Consider the following 11,454-nt stretch of genomic DNA (forward strand, 5'->3'; position numbering starts at 1 on the left):
CTGAGCCACCCAGGCGCCCCGAACTCTTTATTTTTTTTAAAGATTTTTATTTATTTATTTGACAGACAGAGATCACAAGTAGGCAGAGAGGCAGGCAGACAGAGAGAGAGGGGGAAGCAGGTTCCCTACTGAGCAGAGACCCGATGCAGGGCTCAATCCCAGGACCCTGGGATCATGACCTGAGCTGGAGGCAGAGGCTTTAACCCACTGAGCCACTAAGGCACCCCTCTTTATTTTTTTTTAAGATCTATACTTTCTGGACTGAATGATATTATGAGCTGAGTTGTTTCCCCCAAATTCATCTGTTGAAGTCCTAACCCCTAGTACCTCAAAATGCATTAAGATATTTAAAAAGGTAACCAAATTAAAATGAGAGATTAGGGCACAGACAGATACAGAGGAAAAACCACATGAAGACACAGTGAGAAGGTCACCCTCTGCTAGCCGTGAAGAGAGACCTCAGAAGAAACCAATTCTGCTGACGTCTTGATTTTAGACTTCTGGCTTCCCGAATTGTGAGAAAATAAATTTCTGTTTTTTTTAAACCACCTAGTCTGTGGTACTTTGCTATGGCAGCCCTAGGAAACTCATACAGATGGGCCATTCTAAATGTTTCTCCCTGGAAACCATAACACGTAAAATATGCATCCGGTCTTCTGACGCCAAGATCCTGGGGTAATTTCAGCAAATAGAACTTGGCTCTGGAAATGGCTTTGTGTTTTCATTACCTGCCATTCTGGGGCTTTTCATGAAAGGCAGGGACAAGGGCCAAACCCACATAGACTCAGATGGAATCAGTTTGAGGGCCTGTTATAAATCCATCATTTCTAAGTTCCAGAGGAATTCTCCATCATTCCTTCTCTCCTGCAGCCTTGGAGAAGAACAAGGGCCTATAGCCTTCTTGGGCAGCATCTGTCACTCCTATGTGTGTGCTCAGCCTCAAGGCGGTGTGCCCTGCTTGTTTGTAAATGTCTAGCTAAAACCAAATGTGTTGGTCTGTTCATGATGGCACTGCAAAACGAGGTCCCTAGGTTGCAAATGTTTTGTATCCAGCTCGCCTGTGTTTAGCAGATGAGACCTAAAAGCATTTTGTTACTCTCCTGGGATAATGGGTAATTTGACTCTGGGGCATCTTGAAAGCAAGATGCTTCTTCCTCTACTTCTGCATTCCCTTCCAAGATAGTCCTGGAAAGTTCTCAGAAATGCTCTGTTCTTTGTACTTGCTTGTGTTAGAATGTGAGTCTAGGGCAGGGCTCAGGCTGGGGCTGGATTGCGTGAGTACAACTACTGATTTGCCGTCTCCTGGCTTTATGACTTCGGGCACATTATTCAACCTTGCTGTGCTTTAATTTCCCTACCCAGGAAAAAGAATAATCCTAGTACCTATCTCCTCTGGTAGTTGTAGGATTAAATGACTTAATGTGTATAAAGCCATTAGAACAGTACTTGGCACATAATAAGCATTCAATAAATGTAACCAATGGAGATAGAATATAGTAACTGAGGGTTTTGTTTTTTTTTTTCAGTACCATTGACGGAGAATGGACCTCACAAAACTTTTGCTGTGTAAATGCTGCAACATGTCCTCTCCCTTAGACAGAATAAAACAGCACTAATGAGGCTTCTTATGTGTCAGGCATCATGCTGAATACTTTATATGCTTTATCTTATTTAAGCGTCATAACAGTCCCATGAGGTAAACCCTATTAGGATAGGGTAGGTCAGGACAGGGTAGGTTATGCTATAGTAGCAAATAATACCAAAATCCCAGTGGCTAAATGGAACAAAGATCTTCTTGTTCACACTACATTTCTCCAGCAGATAAACAGGAATATTTGGTTATTCCTATCATTCAGGAAGGTAGGCTGGTGGAGGATGATGCTTTCATCTCAGCACAAGCCTTTAGGGCTAGCCATGGTAAGGGTGAGAGCCAGGAGAATGGGATGCTAACTTTTCAGTACTTCAGCACTGGAATGACATATATCATTTCTGCTAGAACCAACCACAGAAAGTCAAGTGACCATGTATAATATTGGTGGGGAGTGTGCCTGGAAGAAAAGGAGAGGCATCTCAGTGAGCACGCACTGCTCTTGTTCTTGTTCTACACATGAGAAGAGAAAACAGAGACACAGACATACAGGGAGAACACCATGGAGGGTAGAGACAAAGCCCCCAATGCCAAGGATTGCCAACAATACCGGGAGCTGGAAAAAGTCAAGGACACATGCTTCCCTGGAGCCTTCAGAAGGAACATGGCCCTGCTGAACATTAATTTGGACTTCTGGGCTCCAGAATTGTGAGAGAATAAATATCTGTTGCTTAAAGCCACCCCGTTTGTACTTTGTCATAGCAGCCCTAGGAAACTAATACAAAGCACATCCTACAATAATGTGTTTATTTTTATTTTTTTTTTAAAGATTTTACTTATTTATTTGAGGGAGCATGCACAAGAAAGCACAAGAGCATGAGCAGGGGGAGGGGCAGGGGGAGACGGAGAAGCAGGTCCCCCATTGAGCAGGGAGCCTGACCTGGGGCTCCATCCCAGGACCCTAGGGATCATGACCTGAGCTGAAGGCAGTCGCTTAACCACTGAGCCACCCAGGTGCCCCCAATAATGTGTTTTATTTTATTTTATTTATTTTTTAAAGATTTTATTTATTTGACAGACAGAGATCACAAGTAGGCAGAGGCAGGCAGAGAGAGAGGGGGAAGCAGGGCTCGATCCCAGCACCCTGGGACCATGACCTGAGCCGAACGAAGGCAGAGGCTTTAACACACTGAGCCACTCAGGTGCCCCCCCCCAAATAATGTGTTTTAGATCTTCATTTTCACCTTGCCCACTTGGCTCACGTGACCTCTCTAACCAGCCTGGAACTTCTCAGAGGCTATCTGCAAGAAGTTTTCTATGGGCCATGTTTTATTTTTTTGTCTCTGATGCCTCAGACAGTTTCTTACACTGAATAGGCTCTCAGGAATGCTTGTAGAACACATACAATAGGGTCATTTTTATTCTTTGTTTTCCCAGCTTTGTAACAAGGCAGAATGTTTATTTCAGGCTTTGGGAGATACTGAGAATTGAGAGTGCACATTTAATGCTTTAGTTCTCCTTACGAAATGCTTGAGTACAGGTAACAGGCTCAGCTTCATATACAAAGCTTATTGTGGTTGGATCCATGCTGGTCTCTAGGTTGAGCTCTCAAAAAGCCAAAGTGAGATGGAGCTTGGAGTTCCAGATATTTACCGGAGAGCACTGCCAATAAAAAGGAGGAGAGGAAGAAGTGTTGAAGAAAACAGGTCGAGCTGTGATGCAGGGCCGACATGGCCTCGGTTAACCTCTCTTTTGGGGGCTCTGGAGGAGTTCTGTATATCAGAGTGTCCCCTGTTGGGCCCAAATCACCAAGCCTATAGACCCTGCAGGCTGCCTCAGGAACAAAACCTTAGACAAACCACTCTCTGCAGCTGAGCCTACCCTGAAATGTGGACACCTGGAGTTTAGCTGCAGACTGTCCTCCCTGTAGCCAAAAAGCAACACCTTCCTTGAAGAGGAATGTACGTGGTGCCTCTACACCTCTACTCTACTCATCCACCTCTCTGATTTCATCCCTGTTCCCACCGTCACTTCCAGAACCCTAGCCATCCCCTACCACTCCACTTGCAGATCTTTAAAACCTCTTGGTTTCTACTCCTGTGCCTTTACTTTACCCCACCCTGGGGTGCCACTCCTCGTCTCTCCCAGCAAACTCAGTCTTCGTCTCCAGTACTCCAGATCTCATCTTTTTAGGAAACCTTTGCTGACCTCATGTCTATTTCTTCTCTGTATTCAGTACCTTGTAACACCATCATTGCAATGCTTATTACACATGACCACATCAACTTCTCACTGGTCCCAGGATCGCCCTGAAAAGGGACTTTGAATTCAAACTCTGTGGCATCTGTGCCTAGTCTGATGTCTGGCCCATATAGGCAATTACTAAATATTGATGATGGACTGGCTGAAATATACAGAAGGTAGCAAAAGGAGCCTTCTGATGTCAAGAGAGGGAACATTTGATTCGATCATAGTAGAACTCAAACTCGAATTAAGTATTATCCTCTTCCATTTGGCCTTAGGCCAGCCAGATCCAGTGACCTATAAAATCTAGCTTTAACAGAACACCTTCTCAAGAAGCTGAGAACCCCAACAGGAATGCTTCAAAGACAAACAAGGAAGATGTGTAACTTAGACAGGAGCAACTTACCCATGGGACGTATTGTGTAAACCAGACTCTAACTGCAGAGGGAAGTGTGCCCTAAGGATTTGTCAATGGAACTGGCCCAGTCTTGAAGCTTCTAAAAGGTTCCAAAGGTAGCTACAGAGTTTAAAGAGCCCTGGATGGCCTAATAAACATCTTCTGTCTTTGTCTAACCAGTACAGATTTCTCCTTTATCGGAAACAGCCCTAGTTTTTCCTTTGGGAACTATCCTTTGCTCATTTGCATTCAATTAGGAGGAGACTATCAGTCAAGGACTCTCACCTCTCCCAAATACAATGAATAGTTTTGCAGAGGGCTTGGGACTCAAGACAGGCTAGTCAAACCAGTGGGCATCAGTTCTGGGAAGGAGAAACTCTTACTTTGCTAGTTGTTAGGATGATAGAAGGTAAGATTGGATCTGTTGGAGATCATCAGGATACCAGGCAGGTAGAGCTGCCTGGGATGAAGCCAATTCTAAGAACAGAGACAAAGGATGGAAAGAGACAAGTTCTTGGTATCATTAGAGCTAGATTTGGTTGAGTTTAGCACAATAATCAAATTTTTAATTAGTCAGCCAGTGAATCCCTGTGGTTTGTTTTTTGTTGTTGTTTCTTCTTGTTTCTTTGTTTTTTGTTTTTGTTTGTTTGTTTGTTTTTCTTTTCTAAAGCTATTTTGAATTGGGTTCTTATTACTTGAAACTGAAAGTTTCCTCTTCATCAGGAACAATCTTGTCCTTTCACTTAAGTTTTCAGATGAAGAGTAGGAAACACTGGTCTACTCTATCTTTGACTGAGTTCTGTACTTCAGACCAAAAAACCAAACTGAAACAACTCTTTTATGTCATTTGTAAAGTGAATTTTATCCCTGGGAATGAATATCTCTATATCTCTATATCTCTATATATCTATATCTATCTATCTATCTATCTATCTATCTATCTCTCTCTCTATATATGGGAGGTATATAGTATATCAAGGTGCCTTGCGTGGCCTTGTTACCGGGAGCATAGTTCCTTGGGGACAGATTGTTCAGACTTTCAGCCTTTTCAGGATTGGACTGAATCATTCATTGGTTACGTTGCTTAAGAAACAAATAGCAAGGGGCACCTGGGTGGCTCAGTGGTTAAGCCTCTGCCTTCAGCTCAGGTCATGATCTCAGGGTCCTGGGATCGAGTCCCACATCGGGCTCTCTGCTCTGCAGGGACCCTGCTTCCTCCTCTCTCTCTCTCTGCTTGCCTCTCTACCCACTTGTGATCTCTCTCTGTCAAATAAATAAAATCTTTAAAAAAAAAAAAAAGAAAAGAAACAAATAGCAAAAACATGGAGACATAGGAGCTGGCTTCATTTTGGGAGAATTTTGCAATATGGTTAAAAAAGTCTAAGGTTGGTTCAATAGATAATAATAGTGTTTATAGTTACCACTTAGTGGACATTTACAACACTCCAGACATGGTGCTGAACACTTCACATGGATTGTTTCCTTTAATTCTCATAATAACCTTATGAAGTATGTAGTTTATCCCCCTTTTGCAGATATGTAAACTGTGGTTCAGAAAGATAAATTCATGTGCCCCAAATTCCAGAGCTAATGAGTGTAGGAGTCAGGATTTGAAATCAGTTCTGGAGCCTGAGCCCTCGCACCACTTACACTTCCTTTCCAGCAAGGGCTGTGACCTAGTGACCTCGAGGACTCATGAAGAACATCACTGCACACAGAAATGTTTGGTAAGGAGGCCCTGGATCCAGAAAGAACAGCTCAGAGTTCTCTTCCATTATCCCAAAACAAAGTAAAAAAAAAAAAAAAAAAGCCTAGGTGGTGTGATGAGAAGAGGAGAGGCAAGGACAGGTTTTGCAAAGGAACATTGCAGGATTTAGATACTGGGTGAACAAAAAAGAGAAAGAACAAAGAGTCAAAACATATCAGAGTTCACTTTAAACACGGGTATAAAATATCAGTGTCCAAAATAGTAGCTGTCAAGAGATTACTTGTAGCGTGTTCCGGGAATGCATTTAGTTTTCGTGGCAAAAAGCTGTGTCAAGTAAAGAACTCTTCACATACACATTTATTGGAGGCTCATTCATCTATTTAATGTATTTTTAAATTTTTAAAAGATCATTCGCCACCACTGTGTCTGGGTGCATATATAAGGGGGAAAAAAATCAATGTGGAATTTTACAAGTAGATGCCTGTCTCTGCCCTCACTTTATCATTCCCATTAGGCAAATATCAAATAACATTATTGCGCGGAGTGGAGTTGTTTAGCAAGCTTGAGGAAAGTTCCAAGATGCTGGCCCTTTTGTTTTTTAGACACAAGTTCTTTATGCCAGCTTTTCTTCAGTTTCATGTTCACATTGACCCACCCACCCACCCACACTGTGTTTATTATTTTTTAAGATTCTTGTTGAAATAGATGAATAGGAGATATTGCAGATGTTTTCCCCATGCCTATAGGCTGGAGTGAGGCTATAACAAGAAAATGTCCACTAAATATCAGGGAAAAAACAGCAGTCAGGCCCTGAGTGGCAATAAACCTGCAGTTGGTGGCTATAAAGACTGCTACAAAGCCTGACTTAACTTGGTTCACGTATCGGAGACCTGGTCAGCCCAAATCACCATCCTTAGCACTTGGTACATTGAACCTTCCTTCTGATGCCGTTGGCATTTAGTACAAAGCATGCCAGACTCACCCTTACCTTCCTGTCTTAGAGTGATTCCAAACTGGGGAAGGAGCCCAGTTAAAGTAGTAAAAGGACCCCTGAACTGGAGATCAAAAGAATGAGATGGAATCCTACCTGTGTGAACTTGGATGTGTCATTTCCCTGTGCTGGGTCTCAGTTTCCTCATCTGTAAAATGAAAAGAAGGGACAAAGTGACTGACAGTTCCTCAGAGCTCACACATCAGACTTTACTCATATGGAACATGTCTAACACATAAAATAAAAAATATGGACTTGTTGGGGAAATAAGATAACAAACTTAACTTAAAAATAAGCATATAAATAGTGACATGAGATGATTTGGGATGACATGCAGATAAACATTTTAAATTTTAAGTTACTAATTTCTCTTAATTTGTATTAGAAAAGGTATGACTAGCACTTCAAACCTGTGATTACATTGTTATTGCTTACAATGATGATACATTTGTTTAATGCAAAACATTAGTTGATGAAAAAGTGTTTTGTAATAAAGAACTTGGCTGGCCTTTGTTTCTGGTTCCCTGGAGGTAACTTCTTAATCCTTGGAGTCACCAAGTGATAGAAGTGTTTTTGTTTTTCTTTGTGGGTTTTTCAGAGTTTGTGCTACAGAATGGCTCATGATGGACACTTAGATAGTTTCAGGATAGTGCCAGCCATGCTATAAAAACCAAAAATCAACCATGTGATTTAAAGATCAGGACTCTGGGGCGTGTGGGTGGCTCAGTGGGTTAAAGCCTCTGCCTTCAGCTCAGGTCATGATCTCAGGGTCCTGGGATCCAGCCCCGCATCGGGCTCTCTGCTCAGCAGGTAGCCTGCTTCCCCCTCTCTCTCTGCCTGCCTCTCTGCCTACTTGTGAGCTCTCTCTCTCTGTCAAATAAATAAATAAATAAAATCTTTAAAAAAAAAAAAAAAAGATCAGGACTCTAAGCCAAGAGACATCAACCCAACCTCTGGGGAGGTTGTAGATTAAGTGTAGTCATGTGACCAGTGGAGTTGCTCATGGCTGTGCAATAAAACCCCGATAAAAACTGGAGACACAATGGGGCGCGTGTGTGGCTCAGTCTGTTAAGTGTCTGCCTTTGGCTCAGTTCATGAGCCTGGGCTCCTGGAATTAAGCCCTACATGGGGTCTCCTGCTTAGTGGGGAGTCTGCTTCTCCCTCTCCCACTCTCCCGCTTGTGTTTTCTCTCTCTGTCAAATAAATAAATGAAATCTTAAAACAAACAAACAAACAAACAAAACAAAAGAACAACTCAAGACACCAAGCTCTGGCTGAATTTCCTGGTTGGTGATACACAGTAATGTACATCCTGAGAATATAGAAATTTTGTGTTTGGGATTCTCCTAGATCTTGTTCTATGTGTCTGTGCATTTAGCTGGTCCCAATTCTTTATAGTAGAACTGTGGCCATAAATAGAGAACTTTGCTGAGTTCTGTGAATCATTCTAGCAAATGATCAACTTGAAGAGGAAGTGGGGAACCCCCTCAGTTTGTCTGGGAGCCCTGGAGCTTGTGGCTGGTGTCTGAAGGAGACCTTGTTTTGTAGAAGATTTTTCCCTTAACTTTTGAAATTTAACCTAACTCTAGATAGTATCACAATTGCATGCAAAGGGGCAATATTAAATAAAAAACATTTATTTAATAATAAAATGGTACATTTGGGTATGGCCCAAATTCTGTACCTGGTATAAAAATGACCAAAGTTTGGAAAATTCTAGTGTAATGTTCTCTGCATTAACTCTTTAAAGCCTGTTATATCTTTTTTTTTTTTAAATAATTTACTACTCAGAAAAACACTATGAGGTTTATAGCTACTAAAATTTCCATTTTACAGGGTAAGAAACTGAGGCCTAGAGAGGTTATATAGGGTCATGTCATAGGTAAGTGTCAGTGTTGGGATATGAACTTAGGCAATCTGTCTCTCAAAAGTCTTGTTCTTAGTGTGTTTGTCATCACACAGGTAAAATATCCACATTGTGAGGAGCCTGGGTTGCACAGTTGTTTAAGTGTCTGACTCTTCATTTTGGCTCAGGTCATGACCTTGGGGTCATGAGACTGAGCCTCTGCATTAGGCTCCATGCTCAGCAGTGAGTGGCTTGAAAGATTCTCTCTCTCTTCTTCCTGTGGCCCTCCCCGCTCTTTCTCTCTCTCTCTCAAATAAATAATAAAATATTTTTTTAAAAAAATCCACCTATAGGATCACTATGAAGATTAAATGTTATATTGCATATAAAGCTCTTTGAAGACCTTTTAACACAGAATACTCAGTAAGTGTCAGTTTTGTTATTCCTGTCATAAATAGGTATATATTTCTGTAATTAATAATATCAATCCATAAAATAAATTAGGGGAACATGTGATTTGGTCATACCCTATAACATTGTCTAGAATCAATTGAAAGCCATATATATGCTTTGTTTTATATGGAAAAGAGGAAATTTCTGTCTGTCAGGTACAGAAGTTGTAGCAGGATTTGCATCGCAGACTTTTCGCATAAAGCAATCGCTTTTCCAGGCAAGGAATATCATTAAGTCCAAAAGTAAAGTGAGCATGACAATGAACGTGGATTTTACAAACTTTTCTTGGTATTATGTAATTCTAGGTCAGGTAGTAGAAGACAAAGAGAGGAGAAATTTTAGCTAACATAGCAAAGTGTGCGTTCTGAGATTCATTTAGGTGACTACAGTGCCTTGTTAGTTAGAATGCTCTAGACTGGTAATTTATCTTTATTTGTCAGCTCCCTAGGGATGAATTTTTATGAAGGGCAAAAAGTAAGCAGGAAGCAAAAATAACTGCTGGTTTTTGACTAGTGACTGTCTTCCAGTTTGGGGGTGATACACCCTAAAAGTCTTTTGTCAGAAGAAAGCTTAAATACTCCCCTAAACGGTCAAATGTATAACTTAGCAGGAATTGGGAAACAGATTAATAGTTCACGTATTTTCTTTCACATGAACATATGATGATATTAACAATATTGGCTGAGAAATAATACCTAGATATATCAATTTAAGAAAAAACACAATCTTAGAATGAAGGGGCTTTTGATGTAATGTAGGGAACATTTTAATAAGAACACTTTTTCTGGCTGCAGTATTCTGTGAGTCAGTTATAAGCTCTGGGAAAGAAGTGACTGCATTTCCATGGAGGGAAAAAGCTTTATCTTTTACCCTGAAGGAAGAGCAAAGGGAGGGAGATCCTATCACCTTAGCAAATTCATTGGCTCCGCGGAGGAAGGGAAGAGTAAAGGAATATGCTTTCAGCACCTTAGGGGAAAAAAAACAGATTCCACCCAGAACCCAAAGGAAAGGGTAAATGGGTTGTTATAAGTCAGCTGTATCCTGTGGTCAGTTTCCAGTGGACACAAGTTACATTGTTTTTCTTGCTTCCTACCTAGGCTGGATCAGTTGGCTGTTTCAATGATTCCATTGGGGCAGCTGTAACACTGATCAGTGTGTTGGAAATTCTGTTTTCTGATATGCTTAGGAAGGAGCTACTCTAATTGCGTTAGTTAAATATTCCAATTAATAGAGGTTATCATATACATTATGGGAGGTGGCTGTTGTGGTACTCATTCATTCATTCATCTGCCTAGCAAATGATTATTGAAGACTTTCCATGTAGTAGGCACAATTTTAAATACTATGGATACGTGATGCTTATGAAGATTACAAATGAGATCTTGCTGTCTTGGAATTTCCTTTTCAGTGGGAGAAGACAACATGTAAAGTAATAAATGAACACCATGATTTCAAAGTGCTTGGAGAAAGTGAACAGGATACTGTAATTAGAAAGTGAATGTAGGAAGGTGGGGTGATTTAGACTGGGTGGTCAAGGAAGGTTTTTCTGAAGAGGTGCCATTATAGCTGAGACCCATATGATAAGAAAGAACCAACGCTGTAAAGGATAGTAAATTGAGAGAACATCAAATGCCAAGGTCCTGAGGTTGAAGCAAGGTAGATGGACTTAAAGAACAGAAAGATGGGTAGGAGTGATGTGAGCAAGGGAAGTAGGGTCAAAAGGTCAATATGGTAGTCAGGGGACAGATCATGTACAATCTTAAAATCCAGAGGTTTAAAAAGTCTGGGATTTTATTTTGTATGTGATGAGTTGCCATTGAAGCAAAGGGGTGATGTGACATGGTATCTATTTTAAAGCATACATAGTGCATGTATGCGGGGAGGTGTTTTGAAGAGTAGGCCTATCACTGCTTCTAAAAGTCTGAGAGAACTGGGGAGAAGAAATGCCAGTATTTATTAAATAGAAGAAATGGAACCTGGAGTCAGGCCTGGCTCTGTCACTCATTTGCTGTGCTTAGTTGAGACCCTTCTCTCTCTAGGCCTCTGTCACATCATCTGAGACAGAAAAAAAAAAAAAAATCTTTAATACTAGATTCTCTTCCAAGTGCCTCTGCACACCAATATTGTATGGTTCAGTAGTTTGTGACCCTTTAAAAGGAGTAGAACTTCTAAGATTGAAATCACAAACTATAACCAACACCAAGCATGAATGATGGAAATCAACTAG

General features: G+C 41.0%; 1 long non-coding RNA gene across 1 annotated transcript; it reads right to left on the reverse strand.

The window, feature by feature from the left end:
- Positions 1-2,803: 2,803 nt before the first annotated feature.
- Positions 2,804-7,077, reverse strand: LOC125088699 (uncharacterized). Its single transcript, XR_007123759.1, has 3 exons — positions 7,025-7,077; positions 4,613-4,706; positions 2,804-3,250 (listed from the first exon to the last, which is right to left on the reverse strand). It is a non-coding gene; the product is annotated as an uncharacterized LOC125088699 (long non-coding RNA).
- Positions 7,078-11,454: the final 4,377 nt, after the last annotated feature.

Source organism: Lutra lutra, chromosome 1 (genome assembly GCF_902655055.1).
Source record: "Lutra lutra chromosome 1, mLutLut1.2, whole genome shotgun sequence".
In the NCBI taxonomy this organism is placed as follows: domain Eukaryota; kingdom Metazoa; phylum Chordata; class Mammalia; order Carnivora; family Mustelidae; genus Lutra; species Lutra lutra.